Source organism: Neofelis nebulosa, chromosome 3, assembly GCF_028018385.1.
Source record: "Neofelis nebulosa isolate mNeoNeb1 chromosome 3, mNeoNeb1.pri, whole genome shotgun sequence".
Taxonomy (NCBI): domain Eukaryota; kingdom Metazoa; phylum Chordata; class Mammalia; order Carnivora; family Felidae; genus Neofelis; species Neofelis nebulosa.
Window position 1 is genome coordinate 182051228 of NC_080784.1, and position 26646 is coordinate 182077873.

General features: G+C 37.6%; 1 long non-coding RNA gene across 1 annotated transcript; it reads left to right on the forward strand.

Annotated features, from left to right (window-relative positions):
• The first annotated feature begins 3222 nt into the window (after positions 1 to 3222).
• LOC131507716 (uncharacterized) lies at positions 3223 to 16352 on the forward strand. Its single transcript, XR_009259644.1, has 2 exons — positions 3223 to 4187; positions 16224 to 16352. It is a non-coding gene; the product is annotated as an uncharacterized LOC131507716 (long non-coding RNA).
• Positions 16353 to 26646: the final 10294 nt, after the last annotated feature.

A 26646-nucleotide genomic window follows, 5' to 3' on the forward strand; every position in this document is an offset into this window, starting at 1 on the left:
TATTGTTGTTTTAAATTTACCTGCTAACCCTGCCATCTTAAAGCTGCGTTGCCGTTAAGAAATTTCAGTGACTGAGCTGAAAAATAGCATTCAGGGTCCGTGATGTAGTTTCAGCCTCAAAAAGACAGGAAGGGAAGTCACAATGACAGCAAAAGTTTATGGGTAAGAATACAAAGAAGTAGGTGCTGAAGATATGATCTCAGGGGGGCTTTCATTTATTATAGACGCTGTATTCACAATAGTACAAGAAAAAGGTTAAATACAGTAAACATGATAGCCAGTTCTGGAAAGAAATATAAAGCAGTTTGACGGGAAGGGAGAAAGTGACTCAAGAACTCCACCAAGGGACAAACAGAGGAAATGACACTCCTACATCTCCAAATCCATTGACCTTTTAGTCTTTTTAGAAAGGGTCCTCTATATCCACTTATGTGTGCATATACAGGTTTTTGAGGCCTTTATGATCAATCCTTTCTCCAGCTACTTTTGATAAATCTGAAACTGCAGCCTTCCTTTCCCAAGTAATTATTATGAATTATTGTTCTTTAAACATATATCATTTTGATATCATTTCGAACGGTGAATATAACTACGTAACTATTGTCTTATAGCAAGTATGATTCTGATTCTTGGGACTGGGAGAAACTTTGGGCAGATTTTGTATCCTTAAACCCATGCTTGTAGTATGAAAATGAGTAGCAGACTGAAAAAGCTAAATTATTCATTGCAATAACAGACTTTTTGATGGACATTAAAACTCAGCAGTTTAAATAAGGAAACCACAGATTTCCTTTTAAGCAGCTAATAACTGCTTGCCTCAGTGGTTATTTAACTGGTCTCAGGCCAAGAAATAGAGTCAGTTTTGCTGTTTAAATCATGAAGTCATCTTATGAAAAGCTATGTACAATGTATTGATAAAAAAAACAACACAAGATAAGAAGTAAACTTACTTGATTTATACTTATCTATTGGATAACTATAACACATTTCTACAAGGCCAGTATAAAAATTCAGTTCACTGAGAAAAAGAAACTGAAAAAAGTAATTTTAAGTGTTTATCCAAGTATTAATTCATAAGCTATATGATTTGCCTATTAAATAGAATGTTTTTGTTTGTTTATTTGTTTGTTTATTTATTTTGAGAGAGAGAGAAAGCGCAAGCAAGGGAGGGTCAGAGAGAGAGGGAAAGAGAATCCCAAGCAGGCTGTCAGCACAGAGCCCCACGTGGGGCTCCATCCCACCAACCTGGAGATGATTATCTAAGCCGAAATCAAGAGTCCATGGCTTAACCAACTGAACCACCTGGGCGCCCCTAGAATCTTTTAATTTTTAAAATGCCATTTAACAGAAATGATTTTCACTTTTCAAGCACAGATTAATGGTTGATTTTTTTCAATTTCTTAAGTTTTACATGCCAAAACATATGCAAGATAGCATAGATGTATAGTTGGTTATATATAAATAAAGATCTAGTCAATTACTATAACTGACAAACACATTGTCTTTTACAAGACAATTTATGACTTTCAAAATTTACATTAATTTTTATACATTCACAAAAATCTAAGCTTGGGAAGAAAATACAGTGTTTTGCAAACTCTGGGTGAGTTTTTGGGGAAAAAAGAAACGTTGGTAGGTCAGAACAGTACACCCTCTTATTTGTGGTCATCTGAAGCTGTTCTCTGTCACTATCAAAGGTAAAATTGAACATGTCAATGCCCTTTACAGCATAAACTTGAGACATTTGGCATTTCTTTACTGCCGTGGCAGGGTGTGTCAAATGCTGCTGTGAATAATGACCTCTTAGCTAGATAGTATATTGAGGATTTTGGGGGGTGGGGGGATCTCATTATAATGGCTTGTATGAATATAATACTCAAATAAATGACCTTGCTTGTACTAAGAACGGTTGAAAATTATGAATTATCTTTATAAGTTTTAGCCCCTGACTATATTCACCCAGGCTAACTAAATCACTTCTCATGTTAATTACCAATAGCAGGTGGTACAAAATGTTGTTTGATCAAATTTAACCCGTTGCATTTAAAATTCAAAATATGGAATGTATCTAGAGTAGGTAATTTAGTAAATTTGACTACTTTAACAGCAATGAATTTTCCAATGATAGATGCTGATCCTTACATGGCAATCACTGGACCTTTCCCCAATATTTCTGACTTCTGGACCTAGAGTAGAATTATGCTCTTGGCCCCCTTGTGGCTCAATGAGGCCACTGACTAAATCTGGGCAATTGTGAATAGAAGTTAAGTTCACTTCCAAAGGGAAAATGGATGCCTGAGATGAAATTATTGTTCAGCTTTATCAAACTGATTATTAACATGAGCTAGGACCAATACTTAGAAACTGTCAATAAGCTTCAGACTAACATTGCCTTTAGGTAGTAGTGGTGTTTTCAATGCCGTTTGAGTACTTATTTGATGAATTATTTAAGTAAATCTGATTTAAAAAGTCTTACAAAGCAGACACTATGTTTTTCAACTGTAAACCCTATAATCAGCAGTTGTGCTATTTAGCCACAAGTGGAAATGTCATTTCATCAGCATGGCAAGTTCTTCATAAAGCTGTATAAATTTGTATCTGGTGATTTTTAACATTAGCAAACATATTTTTATAGTTTATTTTCTTTGTAGTAACTGGTGTAGAGTTTAACACCTTGAACGGGACTTTTGACAAAGTACTGTTGATTTTCAGTGAGATGGAGAGATAATAACTATCATGTATTTATGGTTATTATATCCTGTTTCGCTGCATAACTGATTATCATTACTGTCTCCAAAATGACTGGATAAAAACCCACCATAAGGATGTGAATAGAAGCTTTAAATTCAGTTAACGTATATATAAAATATTAAATGTTTTGGTGCATTATTAAGCTAACAGCCATGATTAGTAACCAACAGTATATGTCATCAATAGTATATATCTGAAGTGGGCACTGAAAGGTTTACTAGATCATTCTGTTTCTGAGTGTTTTCTTGTTTCTCTCTCCAGGTGTTAGCTGCAGCCTGATCGTGTCTGCCTATTTGGAGAGAAGAGATAGTACCTACCCCTGCCTTTTTGGTGACATCTGATATGAAACTTGCTTTTGCGACCAACAAAGGGGAATCTTTGCTTCTAGCTTCCTCGTCAAACAGATTTGCTTAAAACATAGGAGAGAGGGTGAGCGAAAAACATGGTAAACTTAAAAAGGTATGACTGAAACTAAGGCAGTGCCCCAGTTTGTTTTATGTTGTCCTATATAGTAGGACTTTCCAAAGGTCTCTAAGCCAGTATCACCTTCAACTACCAAAAGTTACTCTCTTTAGGTGTCCTGGTCAGTGATCTTCAGTTTCTGAATTACTTTCATGGGCAGATTTAATGTGATGCTAATGAAGCTTAAGCTTTCAGGGTCTCTCGCTTGACCTTGGGGGGGTGAGGGGGAAGCAGCAATGTGTTTGCATAATCACATGGCTTCGAAATTTGCAACAGTAAGAATTTTAAGGGCAAAAGGTTAAGAGCACTGCTCCCCTCCACTCCAATTTCCTCCATCACACGTTTTGTTTCAATAGTGTTACAGAGTCCAGGGCATGTTGGGGATCTAGTTAAGGGAAGATTCAGGTGGGGATACATACTAGTTGAGGGAAAGTTAAGTTGGGGATACGTTTAATTTGGGTGTGTTCAGATGTACTTTTGTGGATTCAGTCTCTCTCATTCGTAGTGAAGTTATTGCTGACAACCAAGGCTTCCAGAAATTTGCTCAGCATCCACTGTATTGGCACAAAGGTGTAGTGCCAGAGGCTCTCGGGTGATGGACTATCCCACAGCGCGGGATGCAGGTAGCCTCCGGGTTGGGGACCGGCATCCAGCCTCCAGTGTGTGGAACCGGAAGCAAGTCTGTAGGAAGTTCTGCCAATTGCAGTTATCCCTGCATTTCGAAAGTTCCAGCCAGTCGCACCACTAGGCTTTTAGGAAAAGCCTACCTTAGCACTCGTTTTCGATAACCGAAAGAAATCCGAAGAGGATCTTTGCCTTGACAAAAGAAGGCGAAAAGAGAAAATAGAGTTCGGTGTTTGTTTTGCCGCAAGCTGTTGTAGAGGCAGCATGTGAGAGTGGCCCTGCCATACTGCTTCCCCGGGAACTACACTCAGCACCTCAGCATGAGGCTGCCACAGCTTTGAACGGTGTCGGTGAGCATCTGCGCTTTATCTCAATTTATTTTGTGCACCCATTAGCAGGATAGGTCCTAAGGTATCAGAAAAACCCAAGAGAGTTTATTTTTTGAGGCTAGGACCGCTCAAAAACATTTCCGTATAAATTAATGGTAATTCTTTCTTTGCTTTCTGCCATTCCAGCTTGGGAAGAATTTCATAGGATCACGCTGCTCCCAGACAGCAGGGGTAGCTTGTGTTAGTCATGTAAACTTCTGCGTGCAGAATATGCTTCTCACTCCCATCTCATCAGAACAAAAATACTCTCTATCAGGAATTAGTCGATGAACCAGGGGCCACACGTGAAAACACAGTATTCTTCGGAGTTGTGTGTGTACAATTTCTGAACAGATTGTGTAAATACAGAATTTATCAGCCTACCTGTGTTTGAGGGGACACATACATAGTATCACAGAGCCCCTGTGTGTGTGTGTGTGTGTGTGTGTGTGTGTGTCTGTGTGTGTAGTTGGGTGACTTTTGTAACCCTGTGTATTGGTGTTAGCACATTTAACACATCTTTTTCTGACAGTCTGGCACTTCGACATAAAGTGACACCCTGTATCCACCAATACAGTAAAGATATCAAAAAAAAAAAAAAAAAAGAGAAGAAAAGAAAACCTAGTGTTTCAGTCACAGACTTACTATTCGTTAATAAATCGAAGTATGTTGTATTTACTCAATGATGGAGCTTGATATGGTGCAATGCTTTAAAAAATTAATCTAATTGCTTTTCTGTCTTAATTTCAGATTGATTCTATATATCTTTATTTTCAGACGTATTATTCATGCTAAAGTTCAAAAAACAAGAATTATAGAGATGTGTCAGTATATTAATTAGTTAATTGGGAATTGGGAGACACATTGTGATACTTGGGTATTTTTTTAATCAGATTTTTAAAATATGAAGTTGCTTATAATTTATTTTATGATTAAGTATTTTGTAGCTGTTTTTCTATCATATTTTATATTTTTTTCTTATAAAAGGCTGCCAAAATTATATAAAGGCCATATAAAACCTGATTCTGTCCTTGTGTGTAATAATGAAGAACATAGAGAGAAAGTAGTTATAATGAGCAAAACATGGACATCAAAGATACCCCAAAATCACAAAATAAATTCTGCAGAATATAATAAATATTAAGATTCTATGTGACATACTTTATAAACAAATACTGCTGAACATCACAGTTGACATCATATGGAGCCAATGACTCACTCACCTAAGCCCTGCCCAAATTCCTGACCCACTAAATATAGGTTAGACATAATAATATATCGTTATTTTAAGCCACTATATTTCTGGGTGGTTTGTTACACAGCAGTAGCTGGAGTAGCTGGAGCATGAGCTTCCGTTTGCAAATTTAATGGATGCTGAACGTCAGTTCTAGATTTAATAGTAATAATTGTTATTTATTGTGGCTCGTCTATGTGCCAGATAACCATTCTCAATGCATTTCATAAGGTTATCATTTAATCTTTGAAGATGTTCATTTAATAACCCATGAAGTTATTTCATTATGGAGATTATTTTGTATTACAGAGACTACAGAGGAGGAGACGGAGGCTTAAGGAGGTTAAGTTTCCTAATAGCCCTATGAAGTTATTAGATTATGAGGCTTATTTTTATCTGTAGTCCGATGAGGACAGTGAGATGTAAAGAGGTTGAAAAGGTCAAGGAATAAAGAGATATCACAGCTACCACGTATCTGAGGCTGGAGGATCCAGTTTAATTCATTTGTAATGAAAGCCTTGGGTCTGATTTATTATAAATAAAACCTGACATTATAATGGGGAACTGATCTAATTAGTTTATGCAGTTTTACCCATAAGCAGACACACCAAACATCTTTCTCGTTTATATTACTTTATTTAATTAATCTTATGTGTTTCTCCCTTATAATCTTCTGTCTTTAGTGTAGCTGACTTAAACTGACAATCTGCTCAGAGTTCCCTGGAAAGAAACACAGAGTAGGGCTGTATTTAAAGGTACCTATCTCCTTTATGTCAGATCAAAGAAAACGTGCCATTTGTCCCTAACTTTTAAGGGCACTATATTTAATTCAAAATGTTTTAAAGGAAATATTTAATCCAAGGAGTTTCATTTCCAAAGGAGACACACAATCAATTTTTAGGGAAAAATCCCATTCATTGGCATATTTCATTTCTGCTTTACTACAATGTTTTCTGTATCTTTGTGATCCATGCTACATAAATAGTGTTATAGTGACTTCTCTTGGTATTTTCAGAAAAGAGCCTCCCTTTAAGAAGGTTATTGATAACCTCACTTTTGTCTCTAGAGCACCATTTTGTGACAAGGATAAGAGCAACTGATAATATTGATGGGACACGTATGATATACCAGGGAAGATTCTAAGTTCTTTACATATATTAAAATATTTAATAAAGAGCCCAGGAAATTAATATTCATAAGACCTCAAATTTGTATGCACCTTTCTACTTTTTGGCCTCCTCGTGATTCCATATCCTCTGTTCCGGCTTTGACCTTCATTATATGCCTGATAGACAAGTAATGTGACAGGAACAGTTGTCTACTTCAAACTCGGAGTATCTTATTCATAAGTGGCCTAAATTTCTGTGCTAGTCATTATTCATTATTCAACAAAGTGCATTCCTGACTATATTCAAGCGTAAGAAGAAATATAGTTGCATGATATCTACAAGTCAGTGACCATGTGAATTGCTCTAGTCAAAGCTAATCTGAGCGGAAGAGATGTGGGTCTCTTCCTGATGGAGGTACTTAAGAGCCAGCATGCAGTCCCCCTTTCCTGACCACCCCAGCAGCTGAAGCAGGGCGATTTACCTACATGCCCACCCTGACCCCTCCTCTGTGGAATCTGAATTACTAAAATGTGGGGCCTGGGGCACCTGGGTGGCTCAGTCGGTTGAGCGTCGGACTTCGGCTCAGGTCATGATCTAGCAGCCCGTGAGTTCGAGCCCCACGTCGGGCTCTGTGCTGACAGCTCAGAGCCTGGAGCCTGTTTCAGATTCTGTGTCTCCTTCTCTCTCTGACCCTCCCGCATTCATGCTCTGTCTCTCTCTGTCTCAAAAATAAATAAACGTTATTTATTATTATTATTTTTTTTAATGTGGGGCCTGCCCCAGGGCCTTGATGCACATGTTGAAGCAGAACAAAGGAACTCTTAGGGAGGCAGAAACAGAGAAGGATATTCTCACCCAAGGTGATAAGTCTGGCAGGGCTGTGTGGGCTCTTTATCTCTCTTTGTAAGAAGTGTTCCAGGCCCAAGGCCCGTTATTATGTTGCAGAGCAGATATAGGTACCCTGCACGCATGAAATTGCCTTTCCAAATAGGTACCATGAGAAGACCGGTGAATTGCTTGAGCATATACTAGTTACTGTACTTCATTTGCTGTGAAGTGAGTTCCTGGATAAAAAACATTGCTGAGTGGAATCCTATGATGATGGATAAACACCTTTAAGTTGATGGGCCATAGTTTTGGCAGAGGCACTGTATGCAGGGAAAGCAAATATGTATCCAGAGTAATTGTTTATTCAGGTAAGAACAAAACATTGTCCTTTCCGTGATGGAAGCAGTCCGAGGTAATCCACCTGCCACAAGGTAGTTGGCTGATCACCGTGGGGAATATTGTTATATTGGGTACTCAGTGTTGTTCTTTGCTGCTGTCACTTTGGGCACTCAGCAGTGACTGTGACCATATTAACCTTAGTGAGTTGAAGTCCATGTTGCTAAACCCACGCATAATCTCTGCCACCAGGGCCGCTTTGGTTACAAATCCATTGGGCAGTAACAGTGGTGATTGGCAAAAGAGGCCAACTGGTATCCAGAGAACAGGTCTTCTTACCTACTTGACTATTAAAATCATCCTCTGCTGAGATCACTCTTCGGCAAGGATTCGTATGAGACACAAATATCTTCTTCCACTTCCCCCTCGTCGTTGTCGTCGTCGTCCTCCTCCTCTACCTCTTCTTTTTCCTCTTCTTATTCCCCTTGTTCTTCTTCCCCATCCCCATCCTCCCACCTCACTCTTCCTTCTTCCCTCCTCCCTCCTCCTCCTCTTTCTTCTTCTTCTTCTTCTTCTTCTTCTTCTTCTTCTTCTTCTTCTTCTTCTTCTTCTTCTTCTTCTCCGTCTCCTTCTCCTTCCTCCTCTTCCTCCTCCTCCTCCTCCTTTTTCTTTTTCTTCTTCACTGTCTTTTCCTATTAAGAGCTATCTATCAACATGTGTCTTCCCCAGATTTTCTTATTACAGTTTTCAGTCATATTTCAGTCAGTTTACAGTCAAATTTCATCTAAGTCTTTGACGATCCAGCCAAACCTTTGGCCATAGCTCATGAATCATTATAATCATATACCTGGCTATTTCTTCTTCTATGCCAAAAGAACAACAGGTGCATTTTTTGACATTCTGACCACAGGTAGGATTTCTTTCCACCACTGTCCTTCAGGAATGTCCCATAAGGGGCTGTATGTAGTGCTGTAACCACCCACTCTCAGGTGGTGCCTGCATATTGTGCAGAACAATCTATAAAAGTCCAAGTGTTCTCTTCCTCCGTCATCTGACTGTAGGGAGTCCCTTATGAGGCTAGAGATGTAGACTGGAAGAGAGAAGGCAAGTGTGTAGCAGGCGGGAGTGCGGACCACGGGCATTTGGGCTACTGCCTTCTGTAACTTATCTATGCCATCAGGGCTGTTTGGGCTTGATTACATATATACCACTTCATGTGATGATGGAGTGTTCGTGTACACACCCAGCTTTATGGCTTAGCAGGTCAGATAACACCTGGTTCATTTTGGGCAGGTTACAGGGTAACATGGTAGCCCCAGGTCGATTCTTCGGTCTCTACTAAAGCCCAATATCAGGCCCAGTAAAAGGACTGCAGCTACCTTCAAAGAATGGCAGGGCTTTGCTCCAACAGCCTGAGGGTCTGTGCTGTTGTTCCTCTATAGGGCTCTGCTACGGACTCCAAACAGCATCCTTATCTGCCCCTGCCACTTTAATTACCACTGGAGCTGCTAGATCACGTGGCCTAAGTGGCAAAGCAGCTTGCACAGCAGTCTGGCTCTGTTGCACAGCCTTCTTTTACTCTGGGCTCCACTTAGAACTAGCAGCATATTGGGTCAGGCAGTAAGCGAGCAGGAGTAACGCACTGAAATTAGGAATACATTGCCTCAGAAGTCCTAAGAGGCCCACGAGGCCCTTCTTGGCTGCAGTAGGAGCAGGTGGAAAGGCCAGGGAAGCCATGTGGGGGTTCTGCCAATTGTTGAGTACTTTATCGTACCCTTATCCTTCACCTTAAGAGGGATGTTGTAACATGCTCCAAACCGCGAGATGCCTAGAAATCTCACTGAGGTAGAAGACATGATCTTTGTCGGACTTCTTTCCCACTCTCTGACGCACAAATGTCTTAATGATAAGTCCAGAGGACTCGCTACCTCTTAGTCACTAGGTCCAATCAGCATAACAGTATCCATGTAATGTACCAGTGTAACATCACTGATCGAGAGATCAGTGGTCTCTGTGAACTAATTTACAGCATAGGCCTGGAGAGTGGTTATAGCTCTGAGGTAGGAGAGTAAAGGTGTAATGTCAGCCTCGCCAGCTGAAAGCAACCTGCTTAGGGTCCTCCTTATTGACAGACATGGAGCAAAAGGCATTTACTAAATCGGTGGCCGATAGTAAGTACCAGGGGATGTGTGAATTCGCTCGAACAGCGAAGGAACATCTGAACATCATTTGCAATTGGATTCACCGCCTGGCTAAGCTAACAATAATCCGCTGTCAGTCTCCAAGATCCATCTGTCTTCTGCACCACCCAAACAGGTAAGTTGAAGGGAGACATGATGGAAATCATTGCACTTGTCTCTTTGAAGTCATTGATAATGATGCTAATCTTTGCAATCTTTCCAGGAATGAGACATGGCTTTTTGTTTACTATTTTCCTAAGCAGAGGAACTTCTAGTGGCTTTCACTTGGCCTTTGCCAGCATAAGAGCCCCCACTGCAAGGGTCAGGGAACCAATGTGGGGATTCTGCCAATTGTTGAGTACTTTATCTCTTCCAATGGTGCATTCTGGAACTGTAGAAATAACCACAGGATGGGTTGGCAGACACACTGGGCTCACTGTAAGAGAGAACTGAGCTAAAACTCCGTGGATCACCTGACCTCTAAAATCCCCAGTTCTGACTGTGAACTGCAAGGATGTTTTGGGTTTCTTGGAAATAGTGTCATTTCAGAGCCAGTGCCCAGTAATCCCCCAAAGTTCCAATTATTTCCTTTTCCCCAATACAGAGATGCCCTGGTAAAGGCCATAGATCCCTTTGGGAAAGGCTGGAGGAAAAATTAACAGTTATACATTGTTGGTGATGTACTGGGTCCTTCCTCAAAGGGACCAGGCTGCCTGCCCTATAATTCAAAGGCTTCTGGATTTATAAACTAGTTGATGTCTGGGAAGTGATTGAGGGGCTGCTACTCTCTGTTTTTATGATTCAGGTTAGGCTTTTTTTTTGCTCACTTGACTTAGAACTTTTCTGTTTATACAAAACAAGTAAGACTTTAGTAGGTTTCCTGTTTCATTTCTAGGAATGTCAAAATCAATTAGTCAGTATCCTAGGTCCGGGTGAGTCAAACTATTCTGATTGCTGCTTGTTTGTTATTGAGAGAGAATGAGCACCTGAGAGAGTGTGATCGAGGGGAGGGGCACAGGGGCAGGGAGAGAGAGAGAGAGTGGGGGGCGGGAATCTCAAGCAGGTTCCATGCTCAGCACGGAGCCAGACACTGGGCTCGATCCCATAACCCTGGGATCGTGACCTGAGCCAAAACCAAAAGTTGAATTTTCAACTGACTGAGCCACCCAGGTGCCCCCCATTGCTATTTTGAGTCTGCTGTCCATTACCATCAATACTCCCACCTTGCTTTTGAGAGTTGAGTGTCACCACTAAGCCCCTGTCACTGGAAGATCCAATTCTCCTATTTGAATTTAGGATTCCCAATCCAGTGACCACAGGCCCAATTGTAAGGTCTGGTCTACAGAAAAGAGTGATCCCAGAGCCCCACAATGATACTCCCCTCCCCTAACTCAAAATGTATTTTCCCTTACAACATTAATGAAAAATATGTTCTTCGGGTCTTTCCAGGGTGGTTGAATAGGTCTTAAATGACAAATCCACTCTAATATTCTAATTTCCCTAAACTTTTCAGTTTCTTTTTTTTTTTCCCTTTACATCAACTGATCATGGGAGTTAGAGATGAAAGACAAAAAAAAAAAAAATCCTACATGAATGGGGTTTTAGTAGTACCTAGTTAATTAGGACCTTAAGTTATTTAATATGGTCCTTGGATAGTCACCCAAACCTTGAATACTCTTTGTGGAAATGAAAAATAAACCCTTGCTGCTTTATGTTCCTGAGATTTAGGAAGTATTTGTTTCATGGCGTGATTTAACCTGTTCTTAAGGCTACAGTCTCTTGATCTGTAAGATGTGGGATTTTAACTACATGTTTCTAAGATCACTTACAGAATTCACATTCTATGATTTTCAGTTTCCCAATTTCAAATACAGAAACTCAACCATGTGAAAATAAATCAACTATATCCAAGGCCACTCAGTTCAGTAGATGAAATTCTGGGGCTAGAATTGTGGTTTTCTAATTACCTACCCACTACTTTTTCCATTAGACTGACTCATGCTCTTCTAAATTCAGTCATTCTTCAAAATACACATTAACATATAAAGCTTATTTGGGAGTGATTTTGAATTTTGGAAGTAATTGTTATGGCAATGTTTAGGATGTGTCATTTGAAAATGCCAGAGTAGCTTATCAATACTCAAGTTTCACACATAAAATTCAGTCTAATTCATGTTATTTACCTGCTTTGCACTTAGAAATTAGCAATAAACTATGGGGAATATGGAAGCATATGATGTGATTTAGGTATTTTTATGAATTTTAACTTAACTAGCATGGGATATAATCGCACAGAAATTGCACATTTTATTTGGTTTTCTCAATGGAGAACAGCGCTCCTCTAGGGTAGGATTAACCACGATGTAAATTATTAAAGACTGATTCCTAAAACTAGCAAATCACAGTCCATTATCTATTAAGTCAACCATTCAAATTTGTCATTTGAGAAGCTGTCCAATTACTCCTATGATGCTGCGAGTGCTCTGAGCATTCTTGGATTTCTTCTTCAGAGTACGTGAAGCTTTTTGGTGACTATTCCTTTTATCTTTGAAGGTGCTATTGATTACTAGAAATTGTCATTCAGAGTCTTTTGATGTGAATTAAAAATGTTATAGAACTAGACAATATTGCATTTATTCAAGTAATAAGTTGAAATATCTTGTTTTGAGTCTTTTGCATTTTGTAAAAGTGACTTTGAAGTTAATTATTGAAACGGTATCCCTTAGGGGTATGCCTGGGTGGCTCAGTCAGTTGAGCATCTGACTCTTGATCTTAGCTCAGGTCTTGATCACAGGGACATGAGTTCAGACCCTGCATTGGACTCCATGCTGGATGGGAAGCCAACTTAAAAAAAAAATGGTATCCCTTAAGAATGTCAGTTTATATCAGAATCATTGGAATTAGCCATAGTATCCAAACAGACCAAATTAAGGTTAATCATCTAAAGATTGATTTAACTCTATGCATCTGAGTGTATATGGCACGTATGTTGTGTGCAAGTATGCGTGCATATGAGAAAAAGCAACAGATTCATTATTTCATATTTTATGAAAGGTGTTATATCTATTTTTGAAGCATTTTGATTTAACTTGAAGACCCAAGATATAAATATATACAAAGCAAAATATAAGGAAGATAACTGCAGGCACTGAACCAATGTGGTATGACATGTCAAACAAGCAGGTTTCTTTCTCGAGAGATTTTAAAGAGAACAATAGATGGATATTTGTGGGATTTTTTTGGGCTATAGAATGGCCTGAAGGTAAAAAAAAATGAACAAGATTAATACGAGGTAATTTCTACAATCTCTAAAACGTTCTGAATGGGGCAAAATGAAAGACAGTATTATGGACTTGCTTTGGAGGACTAGTGAAGGAGAAAAATAGACTCTGTGTGATCAGTAACGGTACTCCTTCCTTAAGAACCAGCGTGCTGGAGAAGGAATAGAGGGGCTGCCCCCTAAGAGTGTAATTACAAGGATTTAATGAGATCATGTGTAGAAAATGTCCAGCGCAGAAATCAACGTATGACTTATGCTCCATAAATATTAGTTTTATTTCCACCGGCCATTTCACATGTTTGCTGATTATTTGCATAGCTATGGATATAAGATGAAAATGAATAATTTAGCATTGATGTGCAGAATAATGAGGAAAGAAATAGAGAAGAGATATGATCTAATCAAAATGAGTTAGTCATAATCCCTTGTCTTTGAAAAATAATAATATAGTAAAGTCATATTTATATCAAGCTCTTAACTTTTCATATCTGTGATTTTCCTTTTATCCCTTGAATAGCCCCAAGACTTTGGTCAGGCAGGTTATTATCATCATGTACTTGATGAGAAAATTAGCGGCTGTGACTTGCTGAAGTCATAAAACTATTAGGAACCAGAGTCTGAATCAAAATGGAGATCCCACCATTGGTGGACTGCCTCTAAGGTAATACCCAATTATCCTTGCCTCTTGGTATTTACGCCCTTCTGCAGTGTCTTCTTGTGTGAGCTGAACCTAGTGACTCATGTTTAATAATCAGATTATGGCGAAAGTAGTTGGTGTCCCTTGCAAAAATTGGTTAAAAAGAGACTGTGGCTTCCATCGTGGACCCTCCCTTGGTCTCTCCCTTGCTTTCTCTGAGGAAACCTGCCGCATTGTGAGTAAAGCTCTGGAGAGGCCCAAATGAGCAGGAACTATTATGTCTGGCCAATATTCAGCAAGAGCCTTCAGTCTGCCAACAGTCACATGGGTGAGCTTGGATCTCCTGAGCCCAGCAGTTGCCGTGTGAGTGAGCTTAGAAGAAGATAAAAAAAAAAAAAAAAAGATTCTCTCCCAGCCACACCTCCAACCTGAGACCACAAGACTAAGTAGAAACCTTGATTACATTGTTATGATAGATCTACAGCCAGAGGCATCAGAGCAAGCCACTCCAATATTCCTGACTCAGAGAAACTTAAAAAAAAAAATGTTGATCTTAGCCATTAAGTTTTCGGGTATCATGTGATACAGAATGATATATTTGATACACATAAATTCCAAACTCTTGACATTTCAAATGTCTAGTCTATATAGTAGATCTTAGTTATTATCCAATTGTTGAAACTTTGGTGTTAGAGTCTTTTGACACTTAACTCTGACTTTGGCCAATTTGCTCAACCTCTCTATGCCTCAGATTTCTTGTCATCGAAATGGAAATAATAAAAACAGAAACTGCCTACGGGAAGAACAGAAAATAATATTTCCATGAAGTGCATAGAATTGTGCTGGTCCATAGACAGTGCCCATACCTTTTAGTATTATCATTCCATCATTAATGTAGGAAGCATATCTGATATCAGAAATAAAGGAAGATAGAAAACTAATCAAGTATTCAAAACTGCAGTTGTAAATATGAATCAGCGATATTAACAATATACACCAACAGAAGAATAAATACACAGGATAATGTGGCAAGTGAAAAGACTGTGAACTAGAAGTTATAAACCACTGAGGTTCTGGCATATTTTAGTGTGTTTTAATTTCTCTTTTAGAAGACAGTATTATTCTATTGACTTGTATTATTTGCCAGGTATCTTAAATTAGAAATCTCTTTTTGTGCCAGATTATAGGCAATATGTCTTCTGATTGTGTAAATGTTGATATTTTTATAACGGCATTTGTTAAATTTGTTGTCTTTAGATATACCTGAATATATATACACATGTTTACTCATGAATATATTTCAGTGTAAGTGAAAACATGTTAAAAGTATTAAATACATATATTTGGAGGAAATTATGTCTAGAAGCAGCTGTGCTGTATGCTATCCCAAACAAGGAACAGAGTAAAAACAGTTGATGAGGCTCCATAACATCATCTAAGAGATATTACCCAAAACAGAAAGAGCCCTTAGTCATAATAGCAACGCTCTGAGAAGGACAGACAGGGAGTATTGGGAGCAAAATATTGAGATACAAGACAAGACTTAACATATATTAGAAGGATGATTTGATTTAGAAACTAAATCACACACAAAAAATAGTACAACAGTAAATACTACTACCGCCATTTTCGTTTCTTAGAGCATTTTTAAAAGTGAATATGAGTCACAAGCATTTTTTATGCAAATATACGATGTGAAAATCTGAAGAGTTATAATACAGTGAACAAATGGCATTTACTAGAATTGTTTTTCAATGTTTTCTAGCCTGCATCAGACCTCTCGATTCCAAAACAATCTATAAGATTTATAAGAACAATATTTTTTTTTTCATTAAGGGGAAAGCTCCTAAGGACTTTTTATGGAAAGGATGAAAATAAAAATCACTATTATCAAACTTATGAAAGAACACTGTATGTTAATATCTGTAAAAAATGGTATTTCTATTTATGACAAAGATAAGGTATTCTTTTTGTGCACATAGTATCTAAAATCACTTTCCAGATATAGACTCTTTTAAACATTAACACTAAAATGACACACTATGGTTAATCCTCCAAATCTACAAAGGCATGTTCTCTAGCTTGTTTTTTTGTAAATATTATTTGTGTGCATGCGTGTGTGTGTGTGTGTGTTGATTTGATAAATAATAAGTCAATTGTTAGTGTAGGGATGCTTCATAGAAAATGAAAGCATATTAAACCTATCCATTGTTACTTTCCTTTACTGCCTTTGCCATTTTTAAGTGCAAGAGACAGAATAATATTTCATGATTTTTAAATATCTTCTAGGGATGAACATATCTAATGGGATTGAGATTTATGACCAGCTACCAAATTAACTTCCATGATGGTCCCCTCTTATGGAAACCTATTGATTGATTTTAAAACCAAATGCTCATGTGCTTAATTTCCAGGAGAAAGCTTGATTGGAATTTGATGTCTCTGATGCCATGAGTGTCTTTCTTCAAGGGCAGTGTAAATTCAGAATGGCGGTTGCCACAGAAAACGGAAGTACCTTTTGACAGGTAAGAGCAGAGTAAAAATGCATTATCACAGATATGGAAAGGTATCCACAGTTGCTGAAGCAATTCTTTCCAAAGCGAAGAAATGAGACTGGTCAGTTGCTCCTCTCTTCTCCTTTGACAAGTGACTCAAAGTATGTGATCCAGTGCTGAGTTTTTTGGATTTCACACCTATTCTGTTTCAGACGTATCCTGTGATATTTATCCTATCATCTTCTCTTGCTGTTCTTTATCCCTTTGCCTTCATCTTTTTTTCTCCTCTTGTTTCTTTAACAATATATTGGATTTTTTTATTATAATACCTGTTTCTTGTCAAAGTCAAAGAATACAAAAGTATAATATAAAAAAATAAAGAATGTTGTCTTCTTTTTCTAGTGTCATTCCTTGAGGTAGCAAATGCTAACACATTGAAGGTGTAGCTTTCCTCATTTTATTCTAATTTCATACAAATATACAACTTATATGCATATAGACATGTGTATATATTGTGTGTATATATACACATATATAATGTATTAAATTTTTGTTCTTTAAAAATTACATTATACAGAACACAGTGCTCTATAAATCCCCTTTTCACTTACAAATGAAACTCCCTCCTAGTCAATATGAGCAGGTGTAACTTAGGGTTTTTTTGTTGTTGTTGTTGTTGTTTTTAGCTCTATAATATTCTATAGTCTGAATGTATGACATTTTATTCAGTCATTCTCCATACAAAAAGAATTCAATACATTGGTAGGATTTCAACACCAGAAAAATGTTTACTGCCATACCAACTTATAGCTGGTGCTTTTATTTGTATAGAAACGGTTTCAAAAGTGAGAGTGGCTAAAATATATTAACAATTTAAATTTTAGTAGATATGCCAGATTACTTTCAAAAAGCTTTAAACAATACATGTTTCCTCCATAAAAGTCTAAGAATTCCCATTTCTCTACATTCTGTATTGTATAGTCTACATATCTTTAATTGTTTGCTAGTCTATTACATGAATATGATATTTCATTTTAAAAAACTAGAATATTTTCTTCATGACGTTGAATATTTCCTTCTGTGAAACCCCTGCTTATACTTTCCTCCAGTTTTTATTTTTAGTAGTTTGAATTTTGGTTTGGATTCTAGGATTTTTGAGGAAATACACTGAAAACCATATTTTCCCCAGAAATTCTTTGCCTTTTAATTTTACTTATTCTATTCTTTTCACAAGTCAATACGTATCTGATCAAATATCCGTGTATTCTTCAATTGATTTTTCTATCTTGCCTATATCACTTTCCTTTTTTTTCCTTAACTTGAAGTAAATTTTTAAAAATTAGAATTATTAACCCAGATAAGAAAAACATGTCAAGGACACTAATAGTTTATAAATTATGACATTCAAATTACTTTGATAAATTATGTATCTTACATACATTATTTCATAGAGCTTTCATAAGAACTTTAAGAAGGAAAATTTTTTCTTCTGTGTTATACATGAGGGAATGAAGAGATCACTAAATTGAGAAATGGAATGGGCATCCAAGCCTGTATGATTCTAAAGCGCCTACATTTCAACTGCAACCAATTTCTTCCCAAGAGCCTTACATTGATGTCAGATATTTAGGCTCTTGCCAAATGACTTGGGGTCAGAAACAAAGTGGGAGCAATATAAATAATTAGCCCAATCGTAAGTACTGATTTTCTTTTCTAAGTGCTAAACACTAGGCAAGCAACTTAGCTTCTATGAAAAATATTAAATTGGAGTGTTAAAATGAAACTTACCAATGCACCATATGTCAGAATGTAGCTTTAGGCCGGGAGTACATTTTCGAAGGAGATATTCAAAGATGAACATTGCAGAATTTATAGATGGGTCAATCCATCCAGAAGATTAATACTTAAAAACGCACAGGAACATAGCAAAGTTCCCAAACACACAGTGTGAAATGACAGAATTAAAAAAAAGAGAGAGACAAGTCAATAATAATTGTTGGAGATATCAATACCTCATTTTCAATAAGGAATTTAACTACTATGGAGATAGTATAAATAAACCAATAGAATAAACCAACAGAAGACTCCAACAAGACTAGAAACCAACTACACCTAACAGATACATGTAGAATGTCTATAGAATACTATATCTCAAAACAGCAAAACACTTTTCCTTCTAAGTACACATGGAACATTCTCCAGGATAGACCCTAGAGAATATTTTTATGGCTAGGTCATAGAAAAGAGCCTTAATAAATTTAAATTTTTTAACATTTATTTATTTTTGAGACAGAGAGAGACAGAGCATGAATGGGGGAGGGGCGGAGAGAGAGGGAGACACAGAATCTGAAACAGGCTCCAGGCTCTGAGCGGTCAGCACAGAGCCCGATGTGGAGCTCGAACTCACAGGCCGCGAGATCATGACCTGAGCCAAAGTCAGACGCTTAACTGACTGAGCCACCCAGCGCCCAGGAAAAAGCCTTAATAAATTTAAAAGGAGTAGAATCATATAAAATATGTTAGAAAAATTGAGAAAATCACAAATCTATGAAAATTATATAACACAACTTTAAATGAATCAACAAAGAAATAAGAAAATACTTTGAGACAAGTGAAAATGAAAACACAACCTAATAGAACTTAGGAAATTCAGTGAAAGGAATTCTTTGAGAGAAATTTGTATCTACAAATATCTGTATTAAAAAAAGTATCTCAAATAATAATTCTACCATAAGACACTGGAAAAAAAGAATAAAAATAAAATCCTAAGCAAATGGAAAAAAGAAAATAATATAGCTTTGAGTGAAAATGAAGAGAACAGAGTACAGAAAAGTAACAGAAAAAATCAATCAAAATAAAACTTGTTTCTTTGGAAAGATCAAAAAAACTGACAAAACTCTAGGTACACTAAGAAAGAAGAGAACACTTCAAATTACTAAAATCAAAAGTTAAAGAGCGACATCACTACCCACCTTACAGGTATAAAAATCAGTATTAGGGAATATTATAAGGAATTGTATGCCAAAAAATGAGATAACCTAGATGTAATGGATAAATTCTTAGAGGGGCATAAACTACCAAAATCAATGTATGAAGAAGGAGAAAATATGAATAGTCTTGTAACAAGTAAGGAAATTGAAAATTTTTAAACTTTTCATAAAATATTCTAGGTCCAGATGGTTTCATTGGTGAGTTTTTAAAGAAAAAGTTTAAAGAGCAATTAATATGATCTCAACAAACTCTCAAAAAATATAGAAGAGGAGGAAACACTGCTAAAATCATTTTGTAAGATCAGTATTATTCTGCTCCCAAAACCAGACCAAAAAAAAAAAAACCCGCAAAAAAACTTACTAATATCCTTATTAACATATATGCAGAAATCCTGAGAAAAACACTAGCAAATCAAATTTAGCAAAATATAAAAAAATTACACTCTGTAAGAAACTAGGATTTATCCCAAGAATATAAGGTTATTTATCTTCTGAAAATCAATTAATGTAATATATTAACAGAATAAAGGAAAAAGAACACATGATTATTTCCATAGAAACAAAAAAAATGCTTGGCAAAATCTGACACTGTTTATGAATAAAAGGAAGCATTCTCAACTAGATAAAAGTCATATATTTAAAAAAAAGAACAAAGAATATAGTGAGCATTAATACATACTGAGGAAAGTCTGTATGCTTTCCCCCAAGATCAGTAACAAGGCAAAGTAGTCTGCTCTTGCAACTTCTATTTAACATTATGCTAAGGTTCCAGCAAGTACAATTCAGCTGAATGAATGAATGAATGAATCTATCCATCTATCCATCCATCCATCCATCCATCCATCCATCCATCTATCCATCCATTCATCCATCCAGGTATGAAAGGAGGAAGGAAAACTATTCTATTTGTAAATGACATGATCTTGGATATAGAAAAATTTTAAGTGGGAGCACCTGGGTGGCTTAGTCAGTTAAGCATCCGACTCTGAACTTCGGCTCAGGACATCATCTCATGGTTGTGAGATCAAGCCTGCCATAGGGCTCTGCGCTGTCCATGGAGCCTGCTTGAGATTCTCTACCTCCTCCCTCTGCCCCTTCCCTCCTTGCACTCTCTCTCTCTCTAAAAGAAAGAAAAAGAAAAAGAAAAAGAAAATCCTTAAGAATGTACAAAAAAAAATTTAAATAATCAAGTTCTGAAAAGTTGAAGAATGCAAGAGCAGTATACAAAAACTATTTGGTTTTTTTTTTTTTTTTTGGTACACTAGAAAAAAACAAGCAGAATATGAAGTTAAAAAATAATTTCTTATATTATAAAATAACATCAAAAAATAAAATGCTTAGGAAAAAAATTAGCAAAAAATAAACATATGTACTCTGAAAACTGTAAAACATTGTTAAGATAAATAAAAGAAGACCTGAATAAATGGAAAGACTTCGCATATCCCTGGAGCAGAAGAATTAATATTATTAAGATGGCAATATTCTTCCAAATGATCTACAGAACCAACGCATCCCTATCAAAATTCCAGTTTCCTTTTCTGTAGAAATTGACAAGCCCTTCCTAAAATTCACATGGAAATGAATAGTCAATGTCATCTTTAAAAAGAAGAACAAAGTAGGAGGACTCACACTTCCTGATTTCAAAACTTCTTACAGAGTTACAGCAATTAAGACAGTATGGTACTGGCATACGTACAGACATATAGATCAATGAAACAGGATTGAGGGTCCAGAAATAAACTTTTATATTTATGGTCAAATGATTTTCAACAAGGGTGCTATGACAATTCAATATGGTAAAAAAAATAGTCTTTTTGACACATGGTAGTGGGACAACTGGATATCCATATGCAGGAGAATGAAGTTGGACCCCTTCTCTAAATCATATACAAAAATACCTCAAGATGGATCAAAGACCTAAATATAAGGGCTGAAAATACCAAATTCTTACAAAAATTATGAGTTTCCCCTTGTGGCCCGGGGTTAAGCAAACCTTGGGTATGACACCAAAAGCATATGCAACAGAAGAAAAAAAAAAAAAAAAAAGATAAATCGGACTTTGTCAAAACCCAAAGCTTTGTGCTACAAACAATATCATCAAAAAAGTAAAATGACAACACACACCATGGAATAAAATATTGGCGAATCATATATCTGATAAAGGGTTGATATCCAGAATGTATAAGTAAAACTATAATTCATTTTAAGAAGATAGATAACGGAATTAAAAAAAAATGGCTAAGGGATCTGAATAGACATTGCTTCAAAGAAGATATGCAAATGTTCAATAAGCAAATGAAAAGACACTCAACATCACTAGCTAACAGGGAAATGCAAATCAAAACCACATGGGGTACTACTTCACATTCACTAGGGTGACTATAATAAAGACAGATAATAAGTGCTGACAAGAATATAGAGAAATAAAAAATTTCATACACAGCTGATCAGAATGTGAAATGATATAGATCCTTTAGAAAACACTTTGGCAATTCCTCAAAATATTAAGCATAGAGTTACTATGTGACCCAGCAACTCAACGTCTCTCTCTATTCACTGGAGAAGTGAAAACCTATGTCCACACAAAAATCTTTATACCAATGTTCATAGCAGCATTATTCATTATAGGCAAAATGTGGAAACAACCTAAATGTCCATTAACTGATGAAGGGGTAAACAAAATGTGATATGTCCACACAATGCAGTATTATTTGACGATGAAAAAGAATAGACTATTTAAACACCTTAACACATGGATAAATCTGGAAAACAGATTAAAAGAAAGAAGCCAGTTACCAATGACAACATATTGTATAATTTTATTTAAATGAAATATCCAGAATAAGCGTATCTATAGAGACAAAAAGTAGATTAGTTGTTGCCTGGGGCTGAAGCGATTAGGAGTGATGGGGAATGACTGCCAATGTATACAGTATTTCTTTGTGTGTGTGTGTGTGTGTGTGTGTGTGTGTGGTTGGGGGGGGATGAAATGTCTTAGAATTTAATACGGTGATGGCTGCACAATTCTATGACTATACTAAAAATTATTGACGTGTATTCTTTGAAAAATGGAGGAAATACTAAAAAATTCTGTTAAGTGGCTTATAAACTATTCAGCCACATTGGGAGTATGAAAAAAAAATTCTAGAGCTAGAGATTGGGGAAATATCTTTTGTGAGAATTATACCGTGAGTCCCAGCCCTCTCAGTTACAAAGTAGTAGCTTGAAGGTGACTATCCTGAAGGCTTATTAACAAGTATCTCCAGGACTTTGGAGGACACAGTGGGCTTGGTAGCTGCAACATTTGTTTAATCTAAAGGATGAAAAACTGGCTGGCTAAACACTCTGATGGTGGAAATAGGAGAGTTTGCTGCTCTATCTATTAATTGAAATCTCCAGAGTTTATTCAGGAAAGAGGATGTGTGAATGTTTCCCATGGATCAGAGGTTATTTCACAAGCATGGAGAAGATGTGATATAGAATACTCACTGGCCTTTTCCCAGTGATCTGGAAGGGCAAACAGACCTCCACGGAAGAAATGGAAGCCTAGTCAGGTTCCTGGGACTGAAAATGAAGGAAGTTCTATCCCATCCCCTCAACCCACAGCATAGATACGTTTTGGACCTTGCTTGACAAAGGAAGTGTAGAAATGTCCTGAGCAATGGCGAAACCACTGGAACACCTGTAGAAATGCCAATGAAAGTACTCTTAGTTCAGTCTGTAATAACAAAAATATCATAAACTGGGTGGCTTATAAACAACAAACATTTATTTCTCAGTTTTGGAGGCTGGGAAGTCTAAGACCATGGCAGCATCCAATGAGAGGCCTCTTCTTGGTTCATCACCAGTGCTTCTAGCTGTAAGCTCACATAGTGGATGGGTGGCAGGGATGAGGGAGATTCCCTGGGCTTCTTTTATAAGGGCACTAATCCCATTCATGAGGGCTCCACCCTCACAACCTGCCTAATCACTTCCCAAAGTTTCCTCCTTCTAATGCAATAACACTGAGTATTAGCTTGCAGTGTATGAATTTCAGGGGACACAAACATTCAGACCATAATAAACGTGTTATCTTAAAACCAGCTGTGCTTTTCAAGCTGAAAGAGGAGGAAAAGTTGTGCTAAGCAGAGAAACGAAAGAAGCCAGGCAAACTTCCCTTATCACATGTCGTCTTTCTGCCAACTATGGGCTCAGACGGCAAAAGGGGAGAAGCCTCAGTTTTAAGTCAGCTTCAGACCTTTGATAATTACTTGGGACCAGAAATTCTAATTATTGAAATGATACTGTGTTTTCTGACTTAAAGTCATTGTAGAATTTCCTTAGAGTGACCAGAAAAAAATGAGCCTAAGTTTTCACACAGGAGTAGGGAAGAATAAAAACAGCCCCATCCCATTGAGTGAATCTACAAGATAGTGGGAGACACAATTTAAATTGTTTATAATTATACCCCACTAGTCATGCTGGCTCAAATTCTAAAATGAGGATAATAATAGTATCTAATCCACAGAATTGCTTGATAAATTTCTCAACTGCCTAACAAATGAGTACTTTTAATTAATGCTATTACTATCACTTTGCTTTTGCAATTGTTCGCATGTCTTCTAGAACAACGTTGTTGAACGTATTTTCTCCTGTAGATGGGAATGTTCTCTGTATTGTCCAATTAAGTTAGCCACTAGCCTCATTCAGCTGTTGAGCACGTGAAATGTGGTTGGTGCAACTGAGGCACTTACTTTTAATTTCGTTTCAGTTAATTTAAATCAAAACATAAATAGCTACATGTGGCTGTGGCTACTGTATTGGACAGCTCAGATCTAGACGTGTAACAGAGAAAAAAGATATGGGTCAGAAAAGTTGATTGTAAATTCAAGCCTAAGTCCAGCCAGCGAGGGAGAGTGTTCCAAACCAAATTATCGTTTCATTAGTGTAAGTGGCGTTGCCAGAAAAACCTCAGAATGAATCAGATGCAAGTAGAGCTGTAATTTATACACAGATTACGGGGTGGGCAACAAGAATAGCAAATGTATATACACTGAAATTTGCCAGTGCTGAACTATATTCAGACTAACTTCTGACATCTGGTCTGGTACATTAGTCTTGATAACAAATTGCAGGTGGAATCTGAACTAGCTATTTTCTAATGATGCAAATCACTAAATAAAGCATCTTACTAAGAGAAGCCCTACCATCTTATTCTTTGGTTTTTGTAAATTTTTTAACGTTTATCTATTTTAGAGACAGAGGGACAAGCGGGGGAAGGGCAGAGAGAGCCAGAGACAAATTCTGAAACAGGCTGCAGGCTCTGAGCTGTCAGCACAGAGCCCGACGCGGGGCTGGAACCCACGAACCGTGAGATCATGACCTGAGCTGAAGTCGGACGCTTAACCGACCGAGCCACCCAGGGGCCCCCCATCTTATTCTTTATGAATAAGATGTGTGTCCATCTGACCAGAACGTGCCAGCACAGACCTCTGAAAGAAAGGTTCAGTGATGTTCGTCTGTACTGTTAGAGGAGGCTACAGCCTGGTGAAGGGAAGGACATTTACTTCCCTTTAGTAACCTTCCTGACCTACTCTAACCTACTCTTTTCTAAAGCCGAGAGGAAAGTTCACTTTGGAAAGGAAAGTAAAAAGCTCTGGAGTAAGAAGGCAGAGTCAGCAGGGCTCCACATTGAAGTCTGCAGACTGGAAGAAAAGACTAGAGCACATTAAACATTATATTCAAGCCATGTCAGATGTGGAGGGAAGTCTTACCTAAATTCGGCAATTACAGCCTTATTCTAACTCAATATAGAGCCAAGCAGCTGCGTGCAGGGGTGTTTTCTGCTGCTGTCACATTGAAGATTTATGCCCGACGGTGGCATCTTCGGTGTAACGGATCGAAGAACTTAAACTTATTTTTTGTGAGTAATGTTTGAAATTGCTGTTGCCCTCCCCTCTCCCCCTCCCGCCCCCCTGCACCCACTGTGTACCCGCTGTTTCTCTGTACAGAGCTGGCAATGTGACCTCTGCTCGGGAATAGGACGGCAGTAGAGGATTTATACGATCCTAGATATATCCTAAGCTAGAGACCACCGACTCTATGTAGCCTGAACTTGACCAGATGCTGTGGCAGCAGATCATAGAATCAGGAGCCTTCTAAAAACATCAGGAGATTAGAACTGCTTAAGAAGGTAAATGGCTGTTATAAATATATATTTGTGCAGCACATCTAGCATTGGTCAAGTGCTTACTCTCTATGTGACACTGTATATGAAGTGCTTCTTATAAATATCTTTATGAGATAAGTGATATTTTAGCCCCAATTTACAAGGAAAGAAACCAAGGCTTGCAGAAGACTAGGTAATAACATACTCAAGGGGACATAATTAATTATTGATAGAGGTCCTGAACCATTTGTTTCGCACGATGCAATGTGTTCTCTCGGATATAGAATAGAATTCTCCCTATCAATCAAGGTGAAAGGTGGTGCCATCATGTCCCTGGGGTTGTAGTGACCTACTGATATATGAAAACAGTGTGCTGCTCTCTATAAATATAGCTTATATCTAACCTGAATGCTCTTCTCATCTCCTCTTTTTATTATAATGAATATAAAGGCAACTGAAGGAGAAGGGATGAAGTTGCTAATGTTGCAATTTCGTGAAGTCCTTATTGGACCCTGATCAAGGGAGCAGGAAACAACATCCATGAGCATTAATCATACACTCTGACTTCTGTACCATTGGGCGAGTGGACCTCAGGACTGGGACATTCCACAGTTGGGCTAGCAGAGACATGTTTATTTCCTTTTCCCTGTTACATAGGATGGTTTGTGGCATCCACCACCTGGATGCCAGCATCTAGGGAATATCTCCTCTCCAATGTCCCACCCGGTAGGAGCTGTCATGGACCTTTAGATACAACTACACACATTCGTACAAAGGACGATCAATAAGGATCAACAAGATGACACATCCAAACATCTCGAATGTGTGTAGAATTGAATCTAAATAAACTAGAACGCAGAAATTTACCTTTTACTATAAGAAAAAAAAATCCCTAGTTTCCTCATTGCCCACATTTTTTTGTCTTCCCATTCTTTTTTACCCATTTTTTTTTTCAATCACAGAAAGCCATCAGGTAATTTGGGATCAATAGGAGAAATCAGACAGTTTCCCCTGGCGCCCAGTTTGCTGCAGATTGAGTTTACCTCAATGAACGAACTTGGAGACATGCTTCTTACCCAGCCTTGGACCTGAACAAGGCCAGAGCGAACCTGTGTCCAAGAGAACCTGTGGGGAGCCAAACGAACACACTGAACACAAGTCACAGAACTGCTTTTCGTTCCTGCTTAGTGTTTAATCAGTAGAG